Genomic DNA, 17500 nt, shown 5'->3' with positions numbered 1-17500 from the left:
TTAAATTAAAATATGTAGGTCCTCGTAGATGCTCATCTGACTATTTTATTTGTAAAATAGTATAAAAGAGAAGAAGAAAAACTTTATAAAACTGGGATGCTTGAATGTGCGTGGATGAAGTGCAGATGACAAGAAACAGATGATTGCTGATGTTATGAATGAAAAGAAGTTGGATGTCCTGGCCCTAAGCGAAACAAAGCTGAAGGAAGTAGGGGAGTTTCGGTGGGGGGAAATAAATGGGATTAAATCTGGAGTATCTGAGAGAGTTAGAGCAAAGAAAGGGGTAGCAGTAATGTTGAATGATCAGTTATGGAAGGAGAAAAGAGAATATGAATGTGTAAATGCAAGAATTATGTGGATTAAAGTAAAGGTTGGATGCGAGAAGTGGGTCATAATAAGCGTGTATGCACCTGGAGAAGAGAGGAATGCAGAGGAGAGAGAGAGATTTTGGGAGATGTTAAGTGAATGTATAGGAGCCTTTGAACCATGTGAGAGAGTAATTGTGGTAGGGGACCTGAATGCTAAAGTAGGAGAAACTTTTAGAGAGGGTGTGGTAGGTAAGTTTGGGGTGCCAGGTGTAAATGATAATGGGAGCCCTTTGATTGAACTTTGTATAGAAAGGGGTTTAGTTATAGGTAATACATATTTTAAGAAAAAGAGGATAAATAAGTATACAAGATATGATGTAGGGCGAAATGACAGTAGTTTGTTGGATTATGTATTGGTAGATAAAAGACTGTTGAGTAGACTTCAGGATGTACATGTTTATAGAGGGGCCACAGATATATCAGATCACTTTCTAGTTGTAGCTACACTGAGAGTAAAAGGTAGATGGGATACAAGGAGAATAGAAGCATCAGGGAAGAGAGAGGTGAAGGTTTATAAACTAAAAGAGGAGGCAGTTAGGGAAAGATATAAACAGCTATTGGAGGATAGATGGGCTAATGAGAGCATAGGTAATGGGGTCGAAGAGGTATGGGGTAGGTTTAAAAATGTAGTGTTAGAGTGTTCAGCAGAAGTTTGTGGTTACAGGAAAGTGGGTGCAGGAGGGAAGAGGAGCGATTGGTGGAATGATGATGTAAAGAGAAGGGAGAAAAAGTTAGCATATGAGAGGTTTTTACAAAGTAGAAGTGATGCAAGGAGGGAAGAGTATATGGAGAAAAAGAGAGAGGTTAAGAGAGTGGTGAAGCAATGTAAAAAGAGAGCAAATGAGAGAGTGGGTGAGATGTTATCAACAAATTTTGTTGAAAATAAGAAAAAGTTTTGGAGTGAGATTAACAAGTTAAGGAAGCCTAGAGAACAAATGGATTTGTCAGTTAAAAATAGGAGAGGAGAGTTATTAAATGGAGAGTTAGAGGTATTGGGAAGATGGAGGGAATATTTTGAGGAATTGTTAAATGTTGATGAATATAGGGAAGCTGTGATTTCGTGTATAGGGCAAGGAGGAATAACATCTTGTAGGAGTGAGGAAGAGCCAGTTGTGAGTGTGGGGGAAGTTCGTGAGGCAGTAGGTAAAATGAAAAGGGGTAAGGCAGCTGGGATTGATGGGATAAAGATAGAAATGTTAAAAGCAGGTGGGGATATAGTTTTGGAGTGGTTGGTGCAATTATTTAATAAATGTATGGAAGAGGGTAAGGTACCTAGGGATTGGCAGAGAGCATGCATAGTTCCTTTGTATAAAGGCAAAGGGGACAAAAGAGAGTGCAAAAATTATAGGGGGATAAGTCTGTTGAGTATACCTGGTAAAGTGTATGGTAGAGTTATTATTGAAAGAATTAAAAGTAAGACGGAGAATAGGATAGCAGATGAACAAGGAGGCTTTAGGAAAGGTAGGGGGTGTGTGGACCAGGTGTTTACAGTGAAACATATAAGTGAACAGTATTTAGATAAGGCTAAAGAGGTCTTTGTGGCATTTATGGATTTGGGAAAGGCGTATGACAGGGTGGATAGGGAGGCAATGTGGCAGATGTTGCAGGTGTATGGTGTAGGAGGTAGGTTACTGAAAGCAGTGAAGAGTTTTTACGAGGATAGTGAGGCTCAAGTTAGAGTACATAGGAAAGAGGGAAATTATTTCCCAGTAAAAGTAGGCCTTAGACAAGGATGTGATGTCACCGTGGTTGTTTAATATATTTATAGATGGGGTTGTAAGAGAAGTAAATGCGAGGGTCTTGACAAGAGGCGTGGAGTTAAAAGGTAAAGAATCACACATAAAGTGGGAGTTGTCACAGTTGCTCTTTGCTGATGACACTGTGATCTTGGGAGATTCTGAAGAGAAGTTGCAGAGATTGGTGGATGAATTTGGTAGGGTGTGCAAAAGAAGAAAATTAAAAGTGAATTCAGGAAAGAGTAAGGTTATGAGGATAACAAAAAGATTAGGTGATGAAAGATTGGATATCAGATTGGAGGGAGAGAGTATGGAGGAGGTGAATGTATTCAGATATTTGGGAGTGGACGTGTCAGCGGATGGGTCTATGAAGGATGAGGTGAATCATAGAATTGATGAAGGGAAAAGGGTGAGTGGTGCACTAAGGAGTCTGTGGAGACAAAGAACTTTGTCCTTGGAGGCAAAGAGGGGAATGTATGAGAGTATAGTTTTACCAACACTCTTATATGGGTGTGAAGCATGGGTGATGAATGTTGCAGCGAGGAGAAGGTTGGAGGCAGTGGAGATGTCATGTCTGAGGGCAATGTGTGGTGTGAATATAATGCAGAGAATTCGTAGTTTGGAAGTTAGGAGGAGGTGCGGGATTATCAAAACTGTTGTCCAGAGGGCTGAGGAAGGGTTGTTGAGGTGGTTCGGACATGTAGAGAGAATGGAGCGAAACAGAATGACTTCAAGAGTGTATCAGTCTGTAGTGGAAGGAAGGCGGGGTAGGGGTCGGCCTAGGAAAGGTTGGAGGGAGGGGGTAAAGGAGGTTTTGTGTGCGAGGGACTTGGACTTCCAGCAGGCGTGCGTGAGCGTGTTTGATAGGAGTGAATGGAGACGAATGGTTTTTAATACTTGACGTGCTGTTGGAGTGTGAGCAAAGTAACATTTATGAAGGAGTTCAGGGAAACCGGCAGGCCGGACTTGAGTCCTGGAGATGGGAAGTACAGTGCCTGCACTCTGAAGGAGGGGTGTTAATGTTGCTGTTTAAAAACTGTAGTGTAAAGCACCCTTCTGGCAAGACAGTGATGGAGTGAATGATGGTGAAAGTTTTTCTTTTTCGGGCCACCCTGCCTTGGTGGGAATCGGCCAGTGTGATTATAAAAAAAAATATAAATTTTGATTACCTTTTAATCAGGTTATATATATTTTGTTCATTTAGGCCAGCACACACTGCACATTCCTTACATTATAGCCCCTAAGCAATTTTTACGTATTGAAAAGGAGGGCCTTCACGACTCTTCCGAGTGAACATTCAGCATTTCCTATTAAGATTCTCTCAAGGCTCTTAAGACCCCAAAAGGTAAATACCTTAGGAATCTTCAGGATTCCTAAGGTGATGAGCAGGTGATAGCAAGGCATGAACTTGCTATCACCTGCAGCTCATAAGACTGCCATCCCCACGAGCCCCTTTGGGGCGACGTAGATGGCAGACCAGAGGCCTAGCTTCTCCCTACGAGCCCCGTGAGGGCGGGGACTGTGGCTAGGCTTGGGGACAGTTGGTCCCAAAGATGAGAGGGTACTTGTACCTCCTCCCATGGGAGACTTAGGTCTAGAGATACTCCCCAGATAGGGAGCCAAGGCCGGGTCACCACTACTTGGAAAAGACCCGGGCCGGGAGAGTACCGGCGAATAAATTTTTTTATATATATATTGGAAATATAAACACTTAAGCAGTATAATGTGATCCTTTATTGACAACGTTTAGCCCATGTAGTGGGCTTTATAAAGTCACGAACTTCTTTACAATAGCTTCGTTATTTAGTGGTTGAGGTATTTTAGTCTCGTGCTGCCAAATTTGCCATTACACTATTTATTTTAAACTCAGAATCTTTGGAGTACTTATGATAACTGGAGAACGCCTCTTCTGATCGGCTTCAAATTTTCAACTTTTATGTATTTTCTAGAACGCAAAGTTCATGTTGTCATTGAACTTTATATGTGTCAATTTGATAATTTCATTGAATAGTAATATTGATTTTTATTAGAGAAGTAAGGAGTGCCTTGTCGTATCAGCTTCAAAACATTATCACTGATCAGAATGAAGACACCTTATAAGTATAGACTGAATACATGTAAATTTAAACGAAAATTTTTAACAAAATATGGAATCCTTGGATTCAAAGCAATTATTGAGAGACTTAAAATTTTCCCGGTTGGTGGGCTTTATTAAAAGAACAATTTGATTTCACTTTGAGGTATGAGTTTAAAATTGCTAATTTTATTATGTATAATAACTGAATAACGCCTCTTCTGGTCGGCTTCAAACCCTTAATAAAGTGACAGTACGTCCAGGAAGTCATCAGCGGAAGGTGCCAAACGTCTCTGCATGAGGTGAAGATAGCCAGAGACTTAATTGCTGTCTGGTGACAAACAGCCTGTTGGTCACTAAGCAACCAACGCTGACACCATCTGTACTCTCGGTGAGAGTACAAACAGTCCCAGAATAGGATCTACCTCTGGGGAATTGGTAAGTCGTGAACTTCAGAACGAGCTGCCGAGTCTACATGTTCATTGCCATGAACGTCAAGGGAGCCCAATGTTTTGTGTTTGCTGGAAATATTGTACTGTAAGCGATTCAATATTGCAGTCATGTGCTATGTTTGAATATATTCTCGATATCTTGGATATCTGGGGGAAATATGTGTGTGGCGAGAGTATTGTTTACCTGTTCAACATTGCAGCCAGGGAGCAATATTGCTGATGACCCGCCTCCCCGCCTCAGCAAGACGCTAACTTGATAAGTGCATCTCGGTAATTTTCTGAGTATAATGTGGTGTTAAGTAGGGAAGTTGTGAGCTAACTACACTAGGAATATCCGCCTCCCTTCCAGTTTTGCTTCCCTCCTTCCCCTCCCTGTTAACTTCCCTCCTTCCCCACACTTCCTCCCGGTTACCTTCCCTTCATCCCTCACCCCAGAAGAAGCACACTGCTGACGTAGTTGGGGTATTTTGTTTGTCAGGACAAATAGGAAAATTTAGTCTAATAGTGGAACGTTTGGTGATATGACCGAAGCCGTCTCCTGGCTATTCCGTTTACACAGTAAAAAAATTTCCATAAAAAAAAAAACAGCTCAACAGTCATGGGAGATGAACCTGGAACTGTTGGTAGCCCAGTGTTTAGTTTCAGATTTATTATCGTTAAGAGTCACTGATACAGTGTGGATGACTGCCAGCGAAAATGGGGCAAATGTCGTTTTATGCCGTAACTGTTAATACGGTGCCTTCTGGCCTGGTGGCGAAACCTCTCGCTTCACACGGTGATGGTCCGGGTTCGATTCCGGGCGAAGAGGTGGAAGCATTGGACGTGTTTCCTTACGCAGGTTGTCTATGTTGTCCCATAAGTAAAATGGGTACTTGGGTGTTAGTCAACTGATGTGGGTCGCATCCTGGGACAAAACTGACCTAATTTGCCCGAAATGCTCTGCATAACAAGGGGCTTTCTATATAGCATGTCATTAATGTCAGCTAGGACTGTATACCTTGTATATGTACCTGTAGTAAATATTATTAACAAATGGTGTTAAACTGATCCATGTGGAATGTCACTTGTGTCTGGCCACAAGTCTGTTTTCAACTTATTCAAGTTAACTCTTTGCATTTTATTAGCCATATCTTAGTCCATGAAAAAATTTTCCTCCAATACCTTGTGCTGCCACTTCCTTTAACATTCTTCTGTGTGGAACCCTATCAAAAGTCTTACTGAAATTCCACTAAATAACTCTGTATTCTATACCTGAATGAACTGCTGAAATGCATTACTGAAAGAGTTCAGTGAATATCTCAGGGTAGAAAGCCCCTGTGAATCTGTTTAGAACCTCAATAATCAAATTGTACTCATTAAGGTTGGCTCTCATTATATCATCTATAATTGAGTTTAATAATTTTTCTACCGTTGAGGTCAGGCTTAATGAGCAGAAATTTGATGCCATAAAATTATTCCCCGAGTCAGTGATAGGAATTACAGTAGTAGGTATACATTGAACAAGTTAGTTACCTTGTACTAAGTTCCCTTGAACAAGCTAGTTACCTTGTACGTAGTTCCTTTCAACAAGTTAATTACCTTGTACTAAGTTTCCTTGAACAAGTTAGTTACCTTGTACTAAGTTTCTTTGAACAAGTTAATTACCTTGTACTAAGTTTCCTTGAACAAGTAGTTATCTTGTACTAAGTTCCCTTGAACAAGTTAGTTACCTTGTACTAAGTTTCCTTGAACAAGTTAATTACCTTGTACTAAGTTTCCTTGAACAAGTAAGTTACCTTGTACTAAGTTCCCTTGAACAAGTTAATTACCTTGTACTAAGTTTCCTTGAACAAGTTAGTTACCTTGTACTAAGTTTCCTTGAACAAGTTAGTTACCTTGTACTAAGTTCCCTTGAACAAGTTAATTACCTTGTACTAAGTTTCCTTGAACAAGTTAGTTACCTTGTACTAAGTTTCCTTTGAACAAGTTAGTTATCTTGTACTAAGTTTCCTTGAACAAGTTAGTTACCTTGTACTAAGTTTCCTTGAACAAGTTAGTTATCTTGTACTAAGTTTCCTTGAACAAGTTAATTACCTTGTGCTAAGTTTCCTTGAACAAGTTAGTTACCTTGTACTAAGTTTCCTTGAACAAGTTAGTTATCTTGTACTAAGTTTCCTTGAACAAGTTAATTACCTTGTGCTAAGTTTCCTTGAACAAGTTAGTTACCTTGTACTAAGTTTCCTTGAACAAGTTAGTTATCTTGTACTAAGTTTCCTTGAACAAGTTAATTACCTTGTACTAAGTTTCCTTGAACAAGTTAGTTACCTTGTACTAAGTTTCCTTGAACAAGTTAGTTACCTTGTACTAAGTTCCCTTGAACAAGTTAATTACCTTGTACTAAGTTTCCTTGAACAAGTTAGTTACCTTGTACTAAGTTTCCTTTGAACAAGTTAGTTATCTTGTACTAAGTTTCCTTGAACAAGTTAGTTACCTTGTACTAAGTTTCCTTGAACAAGTTAGTTATCTTGTACTAAGTTTCCTTGAACAAGTTAATTACCTTGTGCTAAGTTTCCTTGAACAAGTTAGTTACCTTGTACTAAGTTTCCTTGAACAAGTTAGTTATCTTGTACTAAGTTTCCTTGAACAAGTTAATTACCTTGTGCTAAGTTTCCTTGAACAAGTTAGTTACCTTGTACTAAGTTTCCTTGAACAAGTTAGTTATCTTGTACTAAGTTTCCTTGAACAAGTTAATTACCTTGTGCTAAGTTTCCTTGAACAAGTTAGTTACCTTGTACTAAGTTTCCTTGAACAAGTTAGTTATCTTGTACTAAGTTTCCTTGAACAAGTTAATTACCTTGTGCTAAGTTTCCTTGAACAAGTTAGTTACCTTGTACTAAGTTTCCTTGAACAAGTTAGTTACCTTGTACTAAGTTTCCTTGAACAAGTTAGTTATCTTGTACTAAGTTTCCTTGAACAAGTTAATTACCTTGTGCTAAGTTTCCTTGAACAAGTTAGTTACCTTGTACTAAGTTTCCTTGAACAAGTTAGTTATCTTGTACTAAGTTTCCTTGAACAAGTTAATTACCTTGTGCTAAGTTTCCTTGAACAAGTTAGTTACCTTGTACTAAGTTTCCTTGAACAAGTTAGTTACCTTGTACTAAGTTTCCTTGAACAAGTTAGTTATCTTGTGCTAAGTTTCCTTGAACAAGTTAATTACCTTGTACTAAGTTTCTTTGAACAAGTTAATTACCTTGTACTAAGTTTCCTTGAACAAGTAGTTATCTTGCACTAAGTTCCCTTGAACAAGTTAGTTACCTTGTACTAAGTTTCCTTGAACAAGTTAATTACCTTGTACTAAGTTTCCTTGAACAAGTTAGTTACCTTGTACTAAGTTCCCTTGAACAAGTTAATTACCTTGTACTAAGTTTCCTTGAACAAGTTAGTTACCTTGTACTAAGTTTCCTTGAACAAGTTAGTTACCTTGTACTAAGTTCCCTTGAACAAGTTAATTACCTTGTACTAAGTTTCCTTGAACAAGTTAGTTACCTTGTACTAAGTTTCCTTGAACAAGTTAGTTATCTTGTACTAAGTTTCCTTGAACAAGTTAATTACCTTGTGCTAAGTTTCCTTGAACAAGTTAGTTACCTTGTACTAAGTTTCCTTGAACAAGTTAGTTATCTTGTACTAAGTTTCCTTGAACAAGTTAATTACCTTGTGCTAAGTTTCCTTGAACAAGTTAGTTACCTTGTACTAAGTTTCCTTGAACAAGTTAGTTACCTTGTACTAAGTTTCCTTGAACAAGTTAGTTATCTTGTACTAAGTTTCCTTGAACAAGTTAATTACCTTGTGCTAAGTTTCCTTGAACAAGTTAGTTACCTTGTACTAAGTTTCCTTGAACAAGTTAGTTACCTTGTACTAAGTTTCCTTGAACAAGTTAGTTATCTTGTATTAAGTTTCCTTGAACAAGTTAATTACCTTGTGCTAAGTTTCTTTGAACAAGTTAGTTACCTTGTACTAAGTTTCCTTGAACAAGTTAGTTACCTTGTACTAAGTTTCCTTGAACAAGTTAGTTATCTTGTACTAAGTTTCCTTGAACAAGTTAATTACCTTGTGCTAAGTTTCCTTGAACAAGTTAGTTACCTTGCACTAAGTTCCCTTCAAAACATTTCGTTGGGGCTTGAGTAAATATTGTGTTGCACGTCTCTAGTAACTGTCACGTTGATTAAATTTTTGTTTCTGGCCGACTGTAATTAATAATTGCGGGGATATTTGTGTTTTGTGGGACGAAAGACAGGAAATGTGTCGTCATATGTTCAGTGCATCAGTGATGGACTGAACACATCGACTCCAGTCTTAGGGACTGATTACCTCAAATTCCTCCTCACTTTTCACCTTTTTCTGCGTTGGACTGAAGAAGCCAGTGGTAAAAAAACTTTCCAGAATAAAGATACCCTTATGTTGCGCAAGTGTCTCATTTAACGACAGGAAATGCCTAAAAATCAGAGCACATTTCCTGCCCATTACCAGTAAGATGTCCAAAAATAGTTACGTGTAGGCCTACTTCTCTTAGCTATTTTTTTTTTTTCTGTCCTGTACATTTGAAACAATTTTCTGGGATATGGCTTCTATATAGAAGTAAGTTTACTCTCGAAGTCACATTCAGCTGTTCTTAACTCTTTCTTCACGCTTGTTTTTAATAGGAAAATGTTAGTCCATAAGGTGACTTTTTCCCTTTTAATTCACCTGTAAATTTCTTTCCTCCCTAAAGATGTTTTAGTGAACTTTTCATGATTTCGGAATTTCTGTTTTTGATCTAATTTTTCTGAGAGTAGTATACAGTGTGTATGTACACACACAAACACACACACACACACACACAAACACACACACACACACACACACACACACACACACACACACACACACACACACACACACACACACAGACGCTCTTCTCGCCGAATAAGGCAAGCGAAAATTTGTGTATGCAGTAATTTCGCAAAAATCATTCTGAACCTGACGAGAAAAATATATTTCATTATGTTTTTTTATTAAATTATTGTTAACTTATCTAAAATATATTTAGTTGGATTACGCTAAATTAAATTGTGCTTGGTATAATAAGGTTAAGTAAGTTTCCTAAGGTTCCTTGGGGGCTATGAGAGTGGGGGCTGTGAGAGTGGGGTCTGTGAGAGTGGGGGCTGTGAGAGTGGAGGCTGTGAGAGTGGGGGCTGTGAGAGTGGGGACTGTGAGAGTGGGGCTGTGAGAGTGGGGGCTGTGAGAGTGAGGCTGTGAGAGTGGGGGCTGTGCGAGTGGGGACTGTGAGAGTGGGGCTGTGAGAGTGGGGGCTGCGAGAGTGAGGCTGTGAGAGGGGGGCTGTGAGAGTGGGGGCTGTGAGAGTGAGGGCTGTGAGAGTGGGGACTGTGAGAGTTGGGGCTGTGAGAGTGGGGGCTGTGAGAGTAGGGGCTGTGAGAGTGGGGGCTGTGACAGTGGGGGCTGTGAGAGTGGGGACTGTGAGAGTTGGGGCTGTGAGAGTGGGGGCTGTGAGAGTAGGGGCTGTGAGAGTGAGGCTGTGAGAGTGGAGGCTGTGAGAGAGGGGGCTGTGAGAGTGGGGCTGAGTGGGGGCTGTGAGAGTGAGGCTGTGAGAGTGGAGGCTGTGAGAGAGGGGGCTGTGAGAGTGGGGGCTGTTAGAGTGGGGGGCTGTGAGAGTGGGGGCTGTGAGAGTGGGGGTCTGTGAGAGTGGGGGGCTGTGAGAGTGGGGCTGTGAGAGTGGGGGGCTGTGAGAGTGGGGGGCTGTGAGAGTGGGGGGCTGTGAGAGTGGGGGGCTGTGAGAGTGGGGGGCTGTGAGAGTGGGGGGCTGTGAGAGTGGGGGGCTGTGAGAGTAGGGCTGGAGGAAGGCAGCCAGGTAAGGGCGGTCGTGCACGGAACTAACGCAATAAAGAAAGCATTAGTAGAATGCTTTTGGGACCGAAGTTTGACCTGCCAATCTTGATGAATCTTCCTTCTTGTTATGCATACCTGTGCTTGGTCCTCTTGTATATACTTGTGCTTGGTCCTCTTGTATATACTTGTGCTTGGTCCTCTTGTATATACTTGTGCTTGGTCCTCTTGTATATACTTGTGCTTGCTCCTCTTGTATATACTTGTGCTTGGCCCTCTTGTATATACTTGTGCTTGCTCCTCTTGTATATACTTGTGCTTGGTCCTCTTGTATATACTTGTGCTTGGTCCTCTTGTATATACTTGTGCTTGGTCCTCTTGTATATACTTGTGCTTGGTCCTCTTGTATATACTTGTGCTTGGTCCTCTTGTATATACTTGTGCTTGGTCCTCTTGTATATACTTGTGCTTGGTCCTCTTGTATATGTTCGTGTTTAGTCCTATTGTATATAATTGTTTTTCTCGTTGGAGTATCTGCTTATGTTTGGTCTTGTTGTATGTACTTGTCTTGATGGGTTGAATCAGGATTGCTTGGGAAGGTCTCACCTTGCTGAGTGAGGTTAGTGTGTTCTCCTGTGTCACTCTAGAACTTTGTGTTTCCTTATATGTATCTCTCCTCTCTCACTGCATGCAACAACAACAACAACAACACACATGCACACTCACACTGTAGTGCAGGCAGGATACACACATAGCTTTAAGAAGAGGTATGATAAAGCTCATGGAGCACGGAGAGAGTGGACCTAGTAGCGACCAGTGAAGAGGCGGGGTCAGAAGCTGTGAATCGACCCTTGCAACCACAATTAGGTTAGTACACACACACGCTAGGTCGCACATATGTGTGATGTAAATATATGAACACTCCAGCCGTCTCCCACCTAGGTAGGGTGACCCGAAACACAAGAGAAAGCTTTCGCTGCTATTCGTTCAATCACTGGCTTGCCAGAACCGTACTGACATCACATTTCAGATGATCTCCAAAACTGTAATTTCCCTTTCACTCCCTCAGAAGGCACCACTACCGTCATTCAGAACTCGAAACCGGCTTACCAATTTAAGTGAATCCCTTCATAAAAATTACGTTACTCATATTCCAAACAGCATAAAAACTACTTGCCTTCAATATTAACACGTTGATACAAGCCTGCTAGGTGTCTAAGCTCATATCACTTAAAACTTCTTTTACCCCTGCCTTCCAACCTTTCCTAAGACGAACCTCTACCCCTCCTTCCATCCATCCACGCTAAATTTAGACACCCTCGTAGTCGTCCCACTTTTCTCTTTTCTCTCTAAATGTCCAGGTCGCCACCACAACCCCTCTTCCACCTGTTCCAAACATTTGGAAGACTTGCCACGTTGCTTCGCTGTCTACTCTTTATATGCCTGTTCTAAATCCATAAATGCAACAAAAGTTCCTTACATTTTTTAAGTGTTGCTCATATACATGCTTCACTGTATTCGGTTCACACATTTCTTACCCTTCCTAGAACCTTCTTGTTCCTCTGCAGACCTACTTTCTGCTACACCCTTAATTCTTTCACTGATTGCTATACAATTTTCCGGTACATTCAATAGACTTATTGCCATATACCTCATATTTTCTTGTATCCTATTTTATCTTATTCAAATTAAATATGCATGTTTTTTGTCAGTCTTTAGTACTCCTGCTCCTTCATGCAAATGTTGATCTTCATTTTTTTTACAGTTCCCTGATAATGTGAGAAATCACGAATACGCTTGAAAGTTAACTTTTTTTCAGTGGTTGTACTGCATATTGTGATATCAATTGTGTACTGAGAGTGTGCAAGGACAAGTGTAGTAGTAGTAGTAGTAGCAACACACACACAGCAAGAGATATTCTTGAGCTTCCCCAGCGCTTGGGCGTTTGCCCAAAGCCGGGGTGTGGCTCTAAAAGGATCCTGTAGCGCTTGCTGCTTTTGCACCTCCTGACATCGTCTGCTGCTATGCAGCTGTCACACTCTTCGAGCCCAGTGTGGGCGGGGTTTGAGGCAGTCCAATGTGCCTAGCTCCTCCTTCCGAGCCCCGTGGGGGCGGGAAATGGGGCTAGGTCTGGGGACAACTAGTCCCAGAAGATGAGGAGATGCTTGTACCTCCTCCCATGGCAGACATTAGTCTGAGAAACTCCCACGACACACATATATATACACATATATATATATATATATATATATATATATATATATATATATATATATATATATATATATATATATATATATATAAAAAATATATATATCTATATATATATATATATATATATATATATATATATATATATATATGTGTGTGTGTGTGTGTGTGTGTGTGTGTGTGTGTGTGTGTTTGTGTGTGCGTGTGTGTGTGGGGTTGTACTCACCTATTTGTACTCACCTATTTGTGGTTGCAGGGGTCGATTCATAGCTCCTGGCCCCGCCTCTTCACTGATTGCTACTAGGTCCTCTCTCTCCCTGCTCCATGAGCTTTATCATACCTCGCCTTAAAACTATGTATGGTTCCCGCCTCCACTACTTCACTTTCTAGACTATTCCACGACTTGACTACTCTATGACTGAAGAAATACTTCCTAACATCCCTTTGATTCATCTGAGTCTTCAACTTCCAATTGTGACCTCTTGTGTATGTGTCCCATCTCTGGAACATCCTGTCTTTGTCCACCGTGTCTATTCTGCGCAGTATTTTATATGTCGTTATCATGTCTCCCCTGACCCTGCTGGCCTCCAGTGTCGTCAGGCCGATTTCCCTCAACCTTTCTTCGTACGACAATCCCCGTAGCTCTGGGACTAGTCTTGTTGCAAACCTTTGCACTTTCTCTAATTTCTTGACGTGCTTGACTAGGTGTGGATTCCAAACTGGTGCTGCATACTCCAGTATGGGCCTGATGTAAATGGTATACAGTGTCTTGAACGACTCCTTATTGAGGTATCGGAACGCTATCCGTAGGTTTGCCAGGCACCCGTATGCTGTAGCAGTTATCTGATTTATGTGCGCCTCAGGAGATATGCTCGGTGTTCTACTCACCCCCAGATCTTTTTCCTTGAGTGAGGTTTGCAGTCTTTGGCCATCTAAACTATATTGTGTCTGCGGTCTTCTTTGCCCTTCCCCAATCTTCATGACTTTGCATTTGGCAGGGTTAAACTCAAGGAGCCAGTTTCTGGACCAGGCTTGTAGCCTGTCCAGGTCTCTTTGTAGTCCTGCCTGATCCTCATCCGATTTGATTCTTCTCATTAACTTCACATCATCTGCAAACAAGGACACTTCTGAGTCTATCCCTTCCGTTATGTCGTTCACATATACCAAGAACAGCACAGGTCCTAGGACTGACCCCTGTGGAACCCCGCTTGTCACAAGCGCCCACTCTGACACCTCGTCACGTACCATCACTCGTTGTTGCCTACCTGTCAGGTATTCTCTGATCCATTGCAGTGCCTTTCCTGTTATGTGTGCCTGATCTTCTAGCTTTTTCAGTAACCTCTTGTGAGGAACTGTGTCGAAGGCCTTTTTGCAGTCCAAAAAAATGCAGTCGATCCACCCCTCTCTCTCTTGTCTTACTTCTGTCACCTTGTCATAAAACTCTAGTAGGTTTGTGACACAGGATTTTCCTTCCCAGAAACCATGCTGGTTGTCAATTATACACTTGTTTCTTTCCAGGTGCTCCACCACTCTCCTCCTGATGATCTTCTCCATGACCTTGCATACTATACACGTTAGTGATACAGGTCTGTAGTTTAGTGCCTCATGTCTGTCTCCCTTTTTAAAAATTGGGACTACATTTGCCATCTTCCATACCTCAGGGAGTTGCCCAGTTTCAAATGATGTGTTGAAGATCTTTGTTAATGGCACACACAATATCTCTGCTCCCTCTTTAAGGACCCACGGAGAGATGTTGTCTGGTCCCACCGCCTTTGAGGTGTCAAGTTCGCATAGCAGCTTCTTCACTTCCTCCTTGGTTATATGTACCTCATCCAGCACTTGCTGGTGTACCCCCCTGTTCTGATTTCCTGGTTTCCACTGGTTTCCACTGTAAATACTTCTTTAAATCTCGTGTTGAGCTCCTGACATACCTCTCGGTCGTTTCTTGTGAATTCCCCATCACCCTTCCTCAGTCTGATTACCTGGTCCTTGACTATTGTTTTCCTCCTGATGTGGCTGTACAACAGCTTCGGGTCAGTCTTGACTTTCGATGCTATGTCATTTTCATATTGTCGCTGAGCCTCCCTTCTTATCTGTGCATATTCATTTCTGGCTCTTTGGCTAATCTCTTTATTTTCCTGAGTTCTCTGTCTTCTGTACCTTTTCCATTCTCTAGTACACCTAGTTTTTGCCTCCCTACACCTTTGGGTGAACCAAGGACTCGTTCTGTTCTTCCCATTATTTCTGTTTCCCTTGGGAACAAACCTCTCCTCTGCCTCCTTGCATTTTGTTGCCACATAGTCCATCATTTCTTGTACTGGTTTTCCTGTCAGTTCCCTCTCCCACTGAATGTTTTGAAGGAAGTTCCTCATGCCTGAGTAGTTCCCCCTTTTGTAGTTTGGTTTTTCCCACCCTATTCCTGCTACTCTCTCCACTTGGAGCTCAACTATGTAGTCGAAGCACAGAACCACATGATCACTAGCTCCCAGGGGCCTTTCATACAAGATATCCTCGATGTCTGAACTACTCAAGGTGAATACAAGGTCCAGTCTTGCTGGTTCATCTTCTCCTCTCTCTCTGGTAGTGTCTCTAACATGTTGATGCATGAGGTTTTCCAGTACTACATCCATCATCTTGGCTCTCCATGTTTCGGAACCCCCATGGGGCTCCAGGTTTTCCCAGTCAATCTCCTTGTGATTGAAATCACCCATAACTAGTAACTTTGCTCCCCCCACATGTGCTCTCCTGGCCACCTCGGCTAGTGTGTCGACCATGGCTCTGTTGCTCTCATCGTATTCTTCTCTTGGTCTCCTGCAGTTCTGTGGTGGGTTGTACATTACTGCAATTATCACCTTATGTCCCTCAGACTGGATTGTTCCTACTAAGTAGTCCCTTTCACCCATGCCATCCATTCCTTCCATTTTCTCAAAACCCCACTGGCTTTTAATGAGCAGTGCAACTCCTCCTCCCCCTCTCCTCCCTCTGTCTTTCCTGAGGATTTGATATCCGGGTGGAAAGATTGAATCTGTTATTATTCTGGTGAGTTTTGTTTCTGTGAGTGCTATTATGTCTGGGGATGTCTCCTTGATTCTTTCATGCCACTCCTCATACTTATTTGTTATTCCATCTGCATTTGTATACCATACCTTCAACTTCTTTTCTAAGACTGTGGTCTGGGAGGTGTATTGGTGTTGGGGAAGTGGGAGACCTGATAAGGAACTATGGGTGGTTGCTGTGGGGGTGGAGTTTGTAATGTAGTGGGTGGGGGCATTGGATATGACATGGGTGTTTTGGTTTAGAGTGTTTGGCTGCACTGGGGTTGACCTGGTTGGGAGGCTTCTATAGGAAGCTGTGAGGGAGGTTGTATTTGATCTTCTTCCTGTGTCTGGGATCTCCTGTCTGTCTTCTCCATCCCCTCTCTTTCCTTCTTTCGCCTTTGTATCATCTCTCTCAGTTTCCGCCTTTCGTCTTGTGTTCTGTCGCGGTCGAGATACACCTTCCTGTATGCCGGCATGTCCCTTAATCGTGCTTTCTCCCACAGTATCCTGTTCCGAGTCGATTCTGCCTTGAAGGTCACTTTCACTGGCCGGGTTCTTTTTTTTACAAACCCCCCTATTCTCCGAAAATTTTCCAGCTGGGTCATGTCGTCTTCTCCGATTACTTTCATGATGCTTTCAATTGCTTTTTTTTTTCCCTTGTTTTCTTGCTTCATATGTTTCCCCTTCAACTTCCTGTAGCCCATACACAAAGACTGACCTCACCATTTCATTCTCCCACTGCATATTCCTGTGTATCCCCTCATTCAATTTGATTTCCTCCATTGCAGCTTTCCTTTCTTCAGTTTCACTAGCTACTGTACATGGGCTCAGTGGCCTGTCATTTTCCCTTCTCGGCTTTCCCTGGGCTCTGTTGTGGTCTTTTAGGGCCTCCACATATAGCTTAGCTCTTTCATTTACTACAGTCTCCACTGATAGAGCTTCTTCATGCAGTTTTGCTCCTTCAGTCCCTACAGTCCCCATATTTGTGGCTGAGGTAGCGGTCTCTGTTGTCAATCCCAAAATGTTCTTTAGTTCTTTAGGCTGTTTCAGATTTTCCAGTTCATCTTCTAAGCTCTGTATCCTGGCCTCTGCTGCTTTGACTTTCACCTCCCACTTCCTGCTTTCCATGTCTATCCTCTCTTCCATTCTCATGCTAAGTTCTTCTAGTTTCTTTTCCCATTCTTGTTCCCTTTTTGTGAGCTCTGCTGCCCAATCTTCCTTTGCAGTTCCCTCCTCCTGTCCCTTGGGTTTTCTTGTTGCTCTCTGGCAACCCATTTTTTTTTATCCTGATTGCCTCAGAGTGGGAAACCTATGTAATTCTGTATGTTAGGTTAGTATTGTATATGTCAGAGTGTGGGGGGGAGGTAGAGGAGGAACTGTGGCTATATGGGAGAGTAGTGGGGAGGGGGAGTGGAAAGGAGAGTGAAGCAAGTGGGTAAGTGGGTGAGTGGGAGAGGGAGAGGTGGGGAGGGGGAGGGTGAAAGAGGGAGGGGAGGGATCAGGTGAAGGAGTGAGATGTCGGTGGGGGAGGGGGGGAGTGTATGTGTGAGTCTGGCAATATGTGTGTGTGTGTGTGTGTGTGTGTGTATTGTGTGTGTGTGTTGTGTGTGTTGCGTGTGGGTGTGTGGGGGGTGTGTGGGTGAGTGTGTGGGTGAGTGTGTGGGTGGGTGTGTGGGTGGGTGTGTGGGTGGGTGGGAGGGTGTGTGGGTGGGTGTGTGTGTGTGTGTGTGTGTGTGGGTGTGTGGGTGTGTGTGGGTGTGTG

The sequence above is a fragment of the Cherax quadricarinatus genome, chromosome 27, assembly GCF_038502225.1.
Source record: "Cherax quadricarinatus isolate ZL_2023a chromosome 27, ASM3850222v1, whole genome shotgun sequence".
Taxonomy (NCBI): Eukaryota; Metazoa; Arthropoda; class Malacostraca; order Decapoda; family Parastacidae; genus Cherax; species Cherax quadricarinatus.
The sequence above is the reverse complement of the archived record's forward strand: the minus strand, read 5'-3'. Positions refer to the sequence as shown.